A 15,646-nucleotide genomic window follows, 5' to 3' on the forward strand; every position below is an offset into this window, starting at 1 on the left:
CCTCTGTTGGCACCAAAACAGACGGTCCGCCAGATGACGTGGGGTCAATACATGACGTCGAACAGGTCTTCGTGCAAAAAATCCAGCCTCCCTCAGTCTGTTGCGTACCGTTTGATCTTATATTCTGCGTACCCCAGGGATCCGTGTGGTTGTAGACGTGGCTGTGGTAGTGCGGTCTCGGAAGTGTCGCAGCCGGATGTATCGATCTTGTGCTTGGGTTGTCACCCTTGGTCTTCCTGACCTTGGTCTGTCGTCAACTCTGTTGGTGTTGTTGTTTCGTGTCCACAGTGCGGAGATTGTCTGTCTGGATACGCCAAAGTGCCTAGGCACTTCTTGCTGAGAGGCTCCAGCTTGTAATCTCTGAATGGCGTTGTTCCGTTGAGCTGCATTCAGTCTTTGCATTCTGTCACCGCCCCTACTGTCGTTAGAAGGACTGTATGAACAGCCGTTGATGTGGATTTTTATACCCATTCAGCAGGGGGGCCTGCATGCCTAAATGCAAGATCCTGTGCTGCACGTTTTTTACAGGTGGTTGCGTTTGGATGAAGCTGTAAAATTGATCCCCAAAACGCTACGTTTATGTGCTTTGCATGTGTTTTCGCGAATTATAGACACATCATCTTTCTGTTTGACTTATTTAGTTCTCATTTAATGTAATTATCTTAGATATTTGGCAAAATGTGGTTTTACATCTATGTCAAGTTTCGTTTTTTGAAGAGTATATATAAACTTGGCGGCAAAAGAAAGTATAGGTCGAGTTCCATGATCGATAAAAAAAAATAACAAGAAGAGGTTGTGTTGTGAATTATAATATAATCTAGGGAGGGGTAACAAATGATTGATCAACCAAGTTTGAATAAAATTGTGCAATCACAGGTAATGTATGCTCAAGGTAAACAATGGTGGGGTAAGAAATTTCATTTTCAAAAGTTGTCTGAAATGTCACCAAAAAATTGTCAGACACACTACATGTTCATTGTCGACACAGTTGCCTTCAATAGTGCGTATGACCTCCAGCTGCCTAAATGCACGCTGTGATACGCCGCCTCATCGATGACGTCATTCTTGTGATGACGTGGACTGGAATCCGTTGCCACTCGTCTCTCAGGGCCTGCTGCAATTCTTGTCTGTTGACGGGAGGCTGATGGCGTGCTCTAATCTGTCTGTCAAGAAGGTCCCACAGATGTTCAATAGGATTCAAATCGGGTGAGTGGGCAGGCCAGGGCAAAACGTCAACGTTCTGCTGGTTTAGAAAGTTCCGAGTCAGTCTTGCAGTATGGGGCCTGGCATTTTCGTGTTGAAACAATGTCCCTTGCTGTTGGTTTTGTAAGAACGGAAGCAAAACTGGCTGCAACACTTGGTCTCTGTACTGCACAGCGTTCAGGTTTCCCTGTATAATCACCAAATCATTCTCTCTGATCTCCACAAATACCGCCCACACCATGACACCTCCCCCGCCGAATGGATGAATGTCTCGAACACACGCCGGAGCCAAACGTTCCCCTCAGCGTCGATAAACTCGTTCTCTGCCGTCATTTCGAAACAAGTTAAACTTTCATCAGTAAACAGCACTTGACGCCAATTTCTCACTTGCCAGCGTCACATCAACTAAACCAAAATATATGAAGTAAAGAATTTTACAAGACTTTATCAGCACGAGAGTTTGTTAAATTTGACGGCATTGAACAATGGGAAAGTATGCTAAATAAGACATTTAGAGAATCGGATTGGCAAGACCATATATTGATGGCAAAAAGATGCACTCAAAATGAGGATATGAGATGATTTCCGTTTAAGATTATTCACTACATTCTTACAACAAACAAATATTTACATAAAATTGGATATGTTGATTCTCTTATGTGTAGTTTCTATTAAAATCAACCTAAAGGGGCGGTCCGGAAGCCTAGTGGTTAAAGCGTTCGCTCGTCACGCCGAAGACCCGGGTTCGATATCCGACATGGGTACAATGTGTGAAGCCCATTTCTGGTGTCCCCCGCCGTGATCGCTGGAATATTGCTAAAAGCGGCGTAAAACCATACTCACTCATTTAGATTAATATTTAGTGTGAGTAATGAATTGCACCTCACCTAGAATACGGGGTCCTCTATACACACAGACTATAACGCCGTGTCTTCTTTGATAGGCATTTAGAAGTTGGAGTACTAAGTAAGGATAAGAATTTATGGATGAACAACTTCTTTATTACAATTAAGAGCGACGTTTCGGTGTAGGTTCTAACAACGTTATCAAGCAAGTGATATACAGAGCGTTGTTAGAAAGTATAAATACAAGTAGGAGGCAATGTTTATGCAGTAGAGTAGATATTGTTATACTGGAGTAGAGAAGCCTGTTATGTATACACAAGGGTAGTGATGACAATCGTCGGTGAAGTCAGTGACAGAAACAAAGGATGAAGCCAGTAATATTTAAACAAAGGGATTATGGCTGATTGGGTTATTTGATGAGTCGATGGTACGCCGGAGGTATGTGAGTGAGTGAGTGAGTGAGTGAGTGAGTGAGTATGGTTTTACGCCGCTTTTAGAAATATTCCAGCAATATCACGGCGGGGGACACCAGAAATGGGCTTCACACATTGTACCCATGTCGGAAATCGAACCCGGGTCTTAGGCGTGACGAGCGAACGCTTAAACCACTAGGCTTCCCGACCGCCCCCCGGGGGTATGTATTAGCCTTGGTCACGGTTGATTGACGGCTGGAATCTTTTGATGTTGATGGCTTCTTGTAACTTCCTGATCTTGAAGTCTTTGAGGTTGGTGGTGAGGGCTGTGACTCTCTCCCACTGGATGCTGTGGCTTGGGTTGTCACGGATTTGGTCTGATAGAGCTGATTTAGAGTCATCTTTGGAGACTGAGCTTTGATGTTCTTTAATTCGGGTTTTGAGGGGCCTAGATGTTTCTCCTATGTAAGCTTGTCCACAATTGCACGGAATGTGGTACACTGCTCATGATGGTTCTAGCTTGTGGCTGGATGGTGGTTTCCCTGTGGCTTTAATTGTGTTCTGAATGGTTATACGAATATCTGAATACAACGTCGTGTTCATCCAAGCAGAACAGATAATCCCCTTTAATCCGTACTGAGTGGCGAGTGTCAGAGGTGAAGCCCTCAAACGCTAATGTCAGTCAGATCTATATACGTATTTGGACATACCAAAGGTAAACACATAGAATCTAGAAACTGCTTCTTCTACGAAAGTTCTCGGTATTTGTCATAGCTGTCACTTGTTAATTTTGTTGAATATACATTTACATTCTAATACAGTTCCTTGAGCCAAACTATGCTTCCAAAATGTCCTTTAGAGATATTTTTGCACAGATACACACGTTTCGTTTTAATTTTCTGCAATCCGTTTTTAGTATTACCCGCTGGCCTGGCCCGGCTTTTTCGCAATCCCATTATACAAGCGGGGAAAGAGTAACTGTGCTTCGTATTATGTTTAAAAAATCGCGCAATGGTTCAATATTGGTCCACATACAGTATAGGTAATACAAAAAGCTGGACTGAACTTAAGTGTGAATACAGATCCCTGTCTTTCATGCTTGAGTGAGTGAGTTGGGTTTAGCGCCGCTTTTAACAATATTCCAGTTATATGCGGCGTGTCAGCTTAATGTGGGAGGAAAGCCCGAAGTGATGCAGGCCTTAGACGTTTACCACTTCAGTGAAACCCACGAGCACGGGTATGGTGCTGACAAACCTAGAAACATAATCGGGGCGAACCGGGATTCGAACCCACAATCATAGGTTTCTGGCGTGCACAAGGGACGCAACTCTGCACAGCGAATCGCGGCCCCTTTCATGAATGCTATAATAAGGGTATACTCAAGCACACCGCGTGATAATGATGTTTCTCTCGATTGAGTGCATTATGAATAAAAGAGAAACTGCTTTCTCCTTAGCGGTATGCAATGGCTAAGGGAGGTAATTAGCCTGGGTATGTTACGGGTATAAATAAGGGGCGTGGAAAGCAGCTCGTCTCTCTCGGTAGTCAGCCCGGCAGTAACACTGAACATAAAGTTTTGTAATCCATTATTAATATGTATGATTGAACAAAATATTTATGTATGTGTCTGTTTGCAGAATTTCAATTCTGACGAGAAGGATTGCGCGATTGGGGAAGTGAATGTGAAGTGTGGGAATTTTCATTGAGCAGTTCCGCCCCTGTCGGGTTGGTTTATATATGTACCTAGACACCCCATTATGTGTCTAAGTTGGCTGACGAGTTGTAAGAATACGTGGACGGGTTATTTGTAATCCAATCAGTTTTGGAAGTTAGGCTGGCGAGCCGTCATAATACGCTCATGGAATAAATGACGTTAATGTATATTCCGTTATGTATAGGGCTGACGAGTCATTATAATACGTGCAAGAATTATGGCCTAAATGTATAATCGGTGATGGAGTAGGCTGGCGAGCCTTTATAATACGAGAGTAATGAATGTATATTCATGTAATTGGCGGAAGTCAGTATACCTTGCTAACATACTCATGTTAAGTCATAACACTCTATACCTCATAAAGTTTATGTACATCAAATAGATATTCTGTAAACTCCCCAGAAAAGGGACTGTTGACTTCGTTGGGAGAACACGGTTCAGAGCAATTTTCTCTTAAATGTTGTTTTTGATCTCTGGTGTACGTGTCGGGCAACAGTTCCGTATATCATGATGTTTTATGGAAGTGTATATATGTTGATGAGAGGTGTTAGAGTATTTAACATGTATGTTAATAAACTGCCCGTGTCGACACTGCGACCGGGCCATTGTAAATATTGGTGTTATGTTGTATGTATATATATGTCTGGGTATGTAGCATTGCATAGTATGGAGAGGAGAACATAGATATAACCAAGCGCACCGCGTGATACATAGATATACAGCGACATTTCTTACTATACATTCATTATTATTATTATTCATTATATTATACAATCAATTACAATCAGTTTTGAAGGGTAGGATTGACATAATATAATATATACTGTTTAGGAAAATTTTTACAGACGCTTTCTCCATGCCATGTCTGCCATGTACGTTCCGTCCTTCCTACGATAATGCACAAACGGTATCCATTAACTGTTAACGTCAACAATCTTCAGTTATGACGTCGTATCTTGTGTGACTTCATTCCGACCTCATGTCACTATAAGATTCGAATGATGTTATTTCCAGACATCAGACTCGTCAAAAAGTTCCTGTGGTCAGTTGAAGTTAAGTTAAGTTATGCACCTGCGGTTGAGACAGTCGGCATCTGACGTAAACGTAATGTTTTGATTCAGGAGAAAGTAGTTCCGGCACCTTGTTTATATCAGTCACTAGTGACTGATATAACTTTATCTATCGTCACTGATAAATTCCTGTATTTCCTTCATATGTATATAATAAAACATTATATTCGTGTTCATGTCATACAATATTTACGACACTCTCACTTCCGCTCGAGAAGTACTGGAATTTAGACACTCGTGTCGTGAACATAGTCTGACATGAACACTTATTTAATATCCTCTGTATATTTTATTAACTCTCTACAAAAAACATGCAACTCACGACTTTCATCTATCCAGAACACATTACGCAGATGACAGATTGATCTTACGATAATGTTTTTTTAAAATCCATTTCAGTATTCGTACGACATTGACGTCCCCGTATGTTCACACCTTCACTTCAATACTGGCGGCGAGGGTTTTTCGTTTTCACTTTTTGTAAACGTTGTTAACACTTTGGCATATCTCCTCTATTCTTTTCGCCTTTTATGTTTTCCTAATTTCATTGTTATTCTCTTTTATTTCCTTTTGTGTTTCTAATCCTGTTTATACCCATGCTCGTTGGTTTCACCGAAGTGGTAAACGTCTGAGACCTGCATCACTTCGGGCTTTCCTCCCACATTAAGCTGACAAGCCGCGATATAACTGGAATACTGTTAAAAGCGGCGTTAAACCTAACTCACTCACTCACTCACTCTTATCCTGTTTGGTGTTTAAAAAAAGAAAACAGAATTATTTTATTTTTATGTTCCTTGTACCAAGCTGGACATGTTGTTAGTGAGTGTCCGAATTATTGGTCTGTTTTCTCAGGACCCACTGTCTATTTGATTCATATATATTTTCTTTCCCGACGTCGGTTGACGTAACGCAAAATAGACTAGCAGCGGCACCTTTGCAGTTTTAATTCACGCAAAATATTTATCCAAATTCCTGATTTTCTTACAAGTTTCAAAATTTCGCTGCTGGATACTCCCCATGTGTCTAGTTTCGTTTACTTTTAGTCTCCGTTGTGGAGTGAGTGAGTATGGTTTTACGCCGCTTTTAGCAATATTCCAGCAATATCACGGCGGGGGACACCAGAAATGGGATTCACACATTGTACCCATGTCGGGAATGGAACCCGGGTCTTCGGCGTAACGTGCGAACGCTTTAACCACTGGGCTACCCGACCGTTCCTTATAAATTAATTCAAATATTGCACCTGCATATTTCTGTGAACGCATTCCGGCTCAAATCTCAGATAAAAATGATTATAATCTTAGGGATGGATCTAATGTACAAACTATAAACTGTACGACCCAAATGGTAAAACAAACTTGCGTCTTCCCCCGATTACGTTCCTGTGCAGAGTTGCGTCCCTTGGCCACGCCAGAAACCTATGATTGTGCGTTCGAATCCCGGTTCGCCCCGATTATGTTTCTAGGTTTGTCAGCACCATACCCGTCCTCGTGGGTTTCACCGAAGTGGTAAACGTCTGAGACCTGCATCACATGGGGCTTTCCTCCCACATCAAGCTGACACGCCGCGATATAACTGGAATACTGTTAAAAGCGGCCTTAAACCCAACTCACTCACTCTTTCTCATACGACTCAACTGTGGAACGCTCTTGCTCATTATAAATTACGAGAATTTAACACTCTAATCAATGACCCTGACACTACAAATAAATACAACTTAAACTTCAGTTTTAGATTCCGTCAGATTATGCATTGTCGCGTCAGCCTCGGCTGCAACGAATTAAACGCTCATAAATGTAATCGACACGTATCAGAAAGATCAGACTGCAAATATGGGTATCATTTCAAGGATGTTTTTTTGCCATTTACATGCAGAAACTACACAAATATTGGAAATGATACATATTTTTACACCTAAAAAACTTAAAAACTGTTTTATACGGCATCTCTTCATTTAACATGGACATTCTGAAATCAGCCCAAGATTTTATTGTCAAAAGTACAAGATTCGAATAGCAGTTATAATATTCTAAATACGTTTTGGATAAGTATTGGAATCGATATACTGCATTCCTTCCGCTCGGGCACCATTAGCAGGACCGCCCCCGTGGTCTAGTGGTAGAGCGTCCGCCCGGAGAGCGGAAGGTCCGGGGTTCGATCCCCGGCCGCGTCATACCAAAAGACATTAAAAGATGGTACTTGTTGTTAACCTCTTTGGTGCTCGATATTAAGGGGCTAAAAGTAGTCTAGTCGGCTCGGAGTCAGTATAGTGTGTCTGAGTGGGGTATTCATGTTAAATTGCGGCATGGTATCTCAGTGGGTTAGCACTATAAATCGGCATCAGTCCGGACTAGTACAAGCAGCCACACAAACACACGTGCATGCACGTCGATATATAAGAGCAATAATCTTGGACGCGACGTTAAACCCCATTTCACCTCACCTTACAGTTACAAGTTAATCTACTGAACTCTACATATAGATTCAACATGAAATGTAATCTGGTTTTCCTGGAGCGGACTTAGATCCTGCTTGTTTACCAATCCAGATCTCACGTATTAAAAATATGTTTAAATCACATTCATTTGTTAAAAACAGATCACAACAGTCATTCTTGGTATGGTGACATAATATTGATAAGGTAAATACTGTTAACTGAAATTATCAAACATATGACACGGTAATAAAAATGGTATTCATTTTCAATGTCACTCTGTTTCTGTTTATGTGACGTAATCTTTGCGCTCATGTTGTTTTGATATTATCTTGCCTTCCCCATATTATGTGTATGAGAGCTTCAGCGAACCTGAGCTGACATGCGGGGGCAGGGGCAGAGGCAGGGGGATGGGGGCGGTGGCGGTGGCGGGGGCAGGGGCAGGGGCGGGGGCAGGGGGATGCGGGCGGGCAGTTTACCCTCACCCACCCACCCACCCACCAATACCTAGATTTTTTTTTATAGATTTACAGTTTTATTTGAATCAAGTTGGGACAAGTGATACTTGTACAAATATTTGCCCCACCCCCGTCAAAAAAAGTTAATTACGGCTTTGATATGGTCCCTAGTTGCCAAAATAGTCCAAGAAAAAAACTTGCAAGCTAACAAGTGTACATATTCATGTTCCTTATCGTTGTCAATACCCCAGACTTCAGACCGATACAAAGAACAAGCCAAACTTTAGTGTCGAATACTATATGGAAAAGGCATAAGGCTTGGAAAAGTTGTTAAGACAGTGAACAACGCAAACCATTGTTCTGTCACGACGCCATTTCTGGTGATTGGAACACACGCTCGCAACTATTATTCGTCTGAAGTCACTCGGAACTGATAAAACCGCCTACACCTTCCGGCTGGACTGAACGAGGTGACCCGTTTTTCTGTACTCACCCGCAACGCATGGGTATTTTACGTGCGCTGCGTGGAGCTGGTAAGGGGAGATAACCCACAGGATGGTGTCCAGATCGATATGGTCCTCGTTATACAGCCTCCGTTCAATGTCGCTGAGACGTCATTCCGCGATGTACACGTCCTCGTCAATGTGACGTCAGTATCACAGTATGACACTTACACCATTTTGTACTCATTGTACTCCATGCTTTATTTCAGATAGGTGTCTATTGTGCAGCTGTCAATCAACCCTTTGTCCTCACCACTTACTCATATACTCGACCCGTGAAGATCCGGGGTAGAATAGGTCTTCAGCGACCCGTGCTTGCCGTAAAAGGTGACTGTGCTTGTCGTTAGAGGCGACTAACGGGATTGGGTGGTCAGGCTCGCTGACTTGGTTGATGCATGTCATCGTATCCCAATTGCGTGGTTCGATGCTCATGATATCAATCTTTGGATTGTCTGGTCCAGACTCGATTATTTACAGACCATCGTTATATAGCTAGAATATTGCTGAGTGCGGTGTTAAACAACAAACAAACAAACAAAATTCATATACTGGCGGGAGACATATTGTCATGGCTCCAGGGTAATGAGCCTTTGCAATTAAATGTTCTTCAGACAATGGGTGTCGTAAATCAGATATAGCCAAGGTCACCTGACATTTAGTAAGTAATAAATATAAATGTAAACAGTAAATCATCAGTGACATACTTGCACATCTTGTTCAGGATGGCAGACGGTCGATGTACACAAAAATGGGGATTAACAAATAGGATTAGCATCTTATAAATAACAGCAATTAAGTGTTTCAAGGCATAAAGATGTCGGTTATATCCCATTAGTTAGACGTCCCAATTGTTAGACAATTTTACTTAGGCAAAGAGGGAATATACCTACAGGTGTAATGGATCAGTCCTAATTAGATTAAAGTACTGAGTAGGGATAGGGGACTCACAGTTTAGGGAGTATACACTTTGGTTTAATTAATCTAAAATACCTTACTCTCAGCACAGGTTCAATAGGCATGAGATTAACTATGTAAACTATGGAGTAGCTTAATTGTCTTACTGTATGATCAGTTTAAGGAGTTGAGTTTAGATTATCTACTCATCAAACAAATAAAATTTATCTTGGGGTACGTATCATTATCAGTATCGATATGGCCGGTTTAAGGAAAGTAGAGTACATCACCTCTCGGCGTGGAAGTGAGCAGTTGATATTAGATAGATATATTTACAACAGAAACCGCGAGAGGCAAACCTGCACACATTGGAGATGTGTCGTCAAGACGTGCAATGGGAAATGTACGACTGTCGGTGACTTTCTTCGCAATCAGTCGGAACATAACCATCCACCTGAAGATGAAACCAGAGTGAACTTTGTCAGCAATCTTCGTAAAAGAGCGCGAGAAGAAACCACACAGATGCAGGTATTGTACGAGGAGCAAGTCGCTCAAGTAGAAGAAGCCAGCATCCCCAGCATGCCATCATTTCAGAGCGTGCACTTTACAGGTAAATATCATCCCGTATTTTTGACTTGGTTAGAATTAACTTTTTTTTTAGGTCCCACAAAGCTTGATTCGCTCTTAACCATTTCTCCACTGCAGAACAGATACAAGCACTCCAGGAAGCTGACACCCTTTACGTGGATGGTACCTTCACAGCATGTCCAGGTTTATGGGATCAAGTATACATCAATCATGCCAGAGTTGGTCCCAACACCTTCCCTCTACTGTTCGCCCTTTTGCCAGATAGTCAAGTCACAACCTATGGCCGGCTTTTTCGACAACTGAAGAAGCTCAAGAGCGACTCAACAGACCAATGTCACCTAGCAAGATACAGATCGACTTTGAACAAGCTGTTGATATTAAGGTAAGAAGAAATAACATTTAGTTTCAGCAAAATTGAGCTTACATTTTTCTCTTAAGTTGTCCATTCGATATAATGAAATTTAAAAAAATATTAAATAATACAATTTTCTTTTTTTTTTTGTAGGTGAAAGAAACCATGGATATTGTCAAGGAACTTGCGTCCGTATCAACCTCTGCCGGTGTCACGAAATATATTCGCCCCCAGAATAAAATCTCCCCCCCCCCCCCCCCCCCCGCCGAATTTATACCGGTACAGTTCCGCCCCTCTCGAAATAAACTCTCCCCCATCCTACGAAATAAAATCTCCCCCCAGAATATTTCCTCCCCCGGTCGTTTTATAAATACTTGCCATGCAGTTCAGTAGTTGATATTATTTTGGGTTAGGTAATGTTGTAATCTATATAAGTTAGGTCAAATCCTGGGGCTGTGCCCTTTTTCCTGTTTTGGATTAAGTAGAGGAGCTCCTCCATTGTGAAGGGTTGGTTTATTTCTAGATTCTTATTGTTTGGTTCTTTTGTGGGTTTGTTTTTGGTTTTTAGTTTATCTTGGAATTTTTGGCTGAAGTTGGTGTTACTGCTAACGGCTGAAAAGTGGTTGGCGAGATTATTTGCTTTTTGGGCGGGTTTGGTTGAGTTGTTAATGTTAGTTTTTTATGTCGTTTTAAGCCTCTAATGGCGTGGGTTTTGCGCCAGACCGTTCTGGCATCTGTACGGTTATTCATACCTTCGCAGAATTTTTTCCAGTCTCTACTTTTGGCTAGTTGGACTAGTTTTTTGAACCTGGTGGTTTAGTTCGTGGGCTATGTTTAGATGTTTGTAGTCGCGTTTTGCTTTATTGAAGGCTGATTCACGTTTTCGTCTAGTTTGTTCTATTTCCTCATTCCACCATGGTACCGTGGGTTTGCCTAGCCTGTCTTAGATGTTTTGAAGGGGATGGAGGTTTTGGCTGCGTTTATTATATAGTCTGTTAGGTTTCTACAATATGTTTCTGGATCATTATTTTCTATTTCGTTTAAGTTAGCTTCGTTGCAGATATCTTGGAATTGGTCCCAGTTAGCTTTATTGTAATGGAATTTTGGTTCTTGGTTTTCTGTTTGGATTGGTACGTTTGTATTTCCTATGGTTATGTTTATGGGGAAGTGGTCACTACCTAGCGGGACGTCGTGGACTTCCCATTGAGTACTTTGAGCTAGATCTGCGGTGCATATGGTTAGGTCGATAGCCGACATTTTTTGGTTTATCTTATCGTACCTCGTGGGTTGGTTGTTATTTAGGAGTACTAGGTCGTTTGTTTCTATCCATTCGGAAATTAATTTGCCATGATTATCTATTTTATCATCTATGCTCCATGTAGGATGGTGAGCGTTAAAGTCTCCTAGGAATATAGTAGATGTATCGCTTATTTTGAGTAGTTTGTTTAGATCCTCAGGTTGGACTTTTTGTTCCGCCCAGTGGTATATATTTATGATGTTTATTTTTCGGTTATATAATGTGATTTTGATGCCGTTGGCTTCTAGGTTTGGCGTGTCTATTTTTATTTCTTCGTAATTTATATCTTCCCTGATAAATATGATTAGTCCTCCAGCGGCTCTTCTTGTTTTTGGTTTAGCTCTGTCAGTTCTAACTGAGTTGTAGTAAGGTAGTGTGAATTTGGATTTTTTTGAGAATTTGGTTTCCTGGATACAAGCAATGTGAGGGCCTTTATTTAGTTTAAATTTAGTTTTTAGTTCATGACCGTGGGAGGTGAGTCCGTTGGCGTTCCACTGAAAAATATTTAGTCCTTCCATTATTGGGTTCGGTTGATTGGTGATTTAGTTTTTAGTTTTTATTTTAATCGGTGACTTCTTTTAGATGGAGGTTAAAGAGGAAGAAGGGAAGATGGGTTAATTTTAGATTGAAAGCTACTTTGTGGAAGGATTTCATGCTAGCTTTTGGTGAGTTTTGACTATGCATATATACTAGGAGTAAGGTGAGGTTATTTAGGTTATGGGTGTTAACTGGTTGGGGAGTTTTGCGGTTTAGTTTTTTCTTTCTTTTTGGGGCTGAGAGGGAAGTTTGGTTTGTTTTAGTTGGGGTAGTGTCTATTGTTTCCTCAGTAGTGGAGGAAATCTTCGTCATCGGTTAGATAAGGTTTAGCTGTTTGAGTTTCCATAGGGGAGGCATGTGATGTGGAGGGTTGTGTAGGTGTTTGCGGGATGGGTGTAGCTGTGGATTTCTTAGTGTTTGTGTTTTGTTCACATAATTCTTTATTCATGTACATGTGTAGGCCAGCGGCCCATGGTACAATATTCGGTCCATCATTAACATTTATAGGGTTAGTGTTTGGAGTCTAACATTCATAGCATGGTATATAAAAGTTGCAACATTTCTAATTACAGTTTCATTGTTTACCGCCATAAGCATATTGAATTTAGCAAGAGTAGGATGTACAAAATACTTCTGTGGTAAATACTGAAGACGAAGTTCATCATAAGCGTTACAAATTAATAAAAAATGATATGCATTCTCGACATATCCTTGGTTGCAACTATTGCACAATCTCTGCTCTCGTGGAGTATTAACGTATCTACCAGTCTCAATATGGAGAGTGTGGGAGCTACAGCGAAACTGGGCTAGTGCAACACGAAATTTGTTGATAGTGATAGCAGACAAATACAACTCTAGACTGAATGAATTTTTGAAAAGTGTATAATGGAACATTTTAGAACTATTTACTAAAGACCAATGCCAGTCCTGTTCGTACGCAAATTTTAACCGATCTTCACATTCGGAAATAAATGATTCGGGGCAAATAACATATTGGTTCTCCCATATATATCCAAATCCAAGGCTGTATAAAAGAGTTTTGACTTTTGTAGCCCAATTAGTTTTACCATGTGTGGCTAGCTGAAATAACATATCATAACTTTTCTTAGGATATTGTGAATTTGGTAGGGACATAAGTTTACACCAATATTTTATACAGCGTTTATACGCAGAAATGTACAGTGGGTATCTTCCACACTCTCCTCGCACAACATGATTGGGAGTAGACGTTTTAACACCTAGCAGACGTTTACAAGCAAGTACATGGATACTTTCTATTTCTTTGCAGTTTTCAAAACTCCACATTTCAGCCCCATATAACATAATTGGAGCAATTTTTGTATCGAATATTTTAAAAAATAGTTTCAGTGGAATAGGTTTAAGTGATGAAAGGGATTTTAGAACCGAGAACAATACCCGTTTAGCCTGTAATGAAGCATTGTAAGTATGTTTCGACCATGATAAATTCTTTGAAAATACAACTCCCAAATATTTGTATGATGATACACATTCCAACTGACAACCACTGAAATACCATTTCTCAGATCTAGAAAGTACACCACCATTCTTAAAAACTACTATTTTCGACTTATCAAGATTTACCTTAAGGAAATAATTATGACAATAGTGTTCGAGTACATCGATGCGTTTTTGGAGGCCATATACAGTATCTGATATAAGAATTGCATCATCAGCAAAGAGTAGCAGGAATAGTTGAATTATGTCTGGATGGAGCTGGATTCCGGGTTCACAGTTAGCCTCAATTTCAACAGCTAGATCATTGATAAACAATGAAAACAAAAACGGGCTCAGTACACAGCCTTGACGGACACCCAAGTCACAATCGAATACATCTGAGAAGTTATTGTTAAACTTTACACAGGAACGTACAGTCGTATATATGGATTGTATACATTTAAACATTTTAGGTGACACACCACTGTTATTCAAAACTATCCATAGTTTTGATCTGTTTATAGAGTCGAACGCTTTGGAGAAGTCTACAAATACAGCATATAGTTTACCTCGCTTCTTCCCCAGATAACGCTGTATAACTGACTGTAAAATAAACATATTATCAATTGTGGAATAGCCACAACGAAATCCTGCTTGCGACTCCACAACTTTATCATAGGCATCACACCAAGCCTGCAACCTTCTATTTAGAACAGAAATATATAACTTGCTAAAAATACTTAATACTGTAATCCCTCGGTAGTTATCGGGTGTATTAGTATCCCCTTTCTTGTGTAATGGTACAATTTGGCCAGTCGACCAGGAAATCGGAAAATAAGCGGAATCAAACATAACGTTAAACAGACGGGTAATATAGGGAACTAACACATTGCATGCGTATTTGAACATTTCAGCAATAAGTTTATCACTGCCGGCAGCTTTGCCTGTTTTCAATTTGTTAATTGCCTCAATTACCTCCTGCTGTTCAATTGGCGAGTCTAAGATAGATTGAGTTAAGTCATCAAAATTGTTATCTGGCACAGTGTTATCTTCATCCCCCATTTCTGAATCGAACAACCCCTTAAAATGTAAAAACCATTGCTCAATATTTATATTTGGCTTAGGACGGACAGTGGTAGCAGACAGACGTTTCAAATTTGCCCAAAATATTTTACTGTTATCCAAGTTAGTCAAAATGGTACTCTGTACATTGTCTTGATATAACTTCTTTTTTTTCACGGATAACATGTGTAGAAGTATTTCTTGCCTTAATATAATTACAAAGTGATGACGAATCTTTTAGTGATCGGAAAACCTTAAGAAGCCTATATCTTTCACAGCGGTGGTATTCACACTCCTTATCGAACCATGGCTGTTTACTTCTAGAAACATAAGAAGGGCGTTTCATACATTTCGCAGCGGTACATAAAACATCTGAAAATACCTCAACTGCTTTATCAATTTTACCTGAAGCGATAAAATCTGAACACTTGTCAAGCATTGAAATAGAATTTGTAGACAGTAAACTGTCTCTAAAAGTTTGAGTTTTGTCCTCGTTCCACACAAAGCGGTAGCTGTCCCCTGGGTCTCGTGCAACACGCTCACGGTCTCTCGATCCAGCTTTGGCACGTGCGTGAAATGAACATGTAACTGGCATATGGGTCGACTCTGTTCTATTTGCAATGTCAAACTGTTTGCACAACATAAACAATGAAGGGGATGCAACAATATAGTCGATTACGCTTGTGCCATTGTGGCTGATGAAGGTATAGTCACCTTTTGCCGCGTCTGATCCACATCGGCCATTGAAAATGCACAAATTCAAAGCACTACATACGTTTAGTAAAATCTTACCAAGGCGATTAACAGTAGTATCACAAGAG

At 40.6% G+C, this 15,646-nt stretch overlaps 1 pseudogene; it reads left to right on the forward strand.

Moving 5' to 3' along the window:
• Positions 1 to 9,792: 9,792 nt before the first annotated feature.
• LOC139472698 (uncharacterized) lies at positions 9,793 to 10,525 on the forward strand (annotated as a pseudogene).
• Positions 10,526 to 15,646: the final 5,121 nt, after the last annotated feature.

Source organism: Haliotis cracherodii, unplaced genomic scaffold (assembly GCF_022045235.1).
Source record: "Haliotis cracherodii isolate W230 unplaced genomic scaffold, xgHalCrac1.p SCAF_25, whole genome shotgun sequence".
NCBI classification, from domain to species: domain Eukaryota; kingdom Metazoa; phylum Mollusca; class Gastropoda; order Lepetellida; family Haliotidae; genus Haliotis; species Haliotis cracherodii.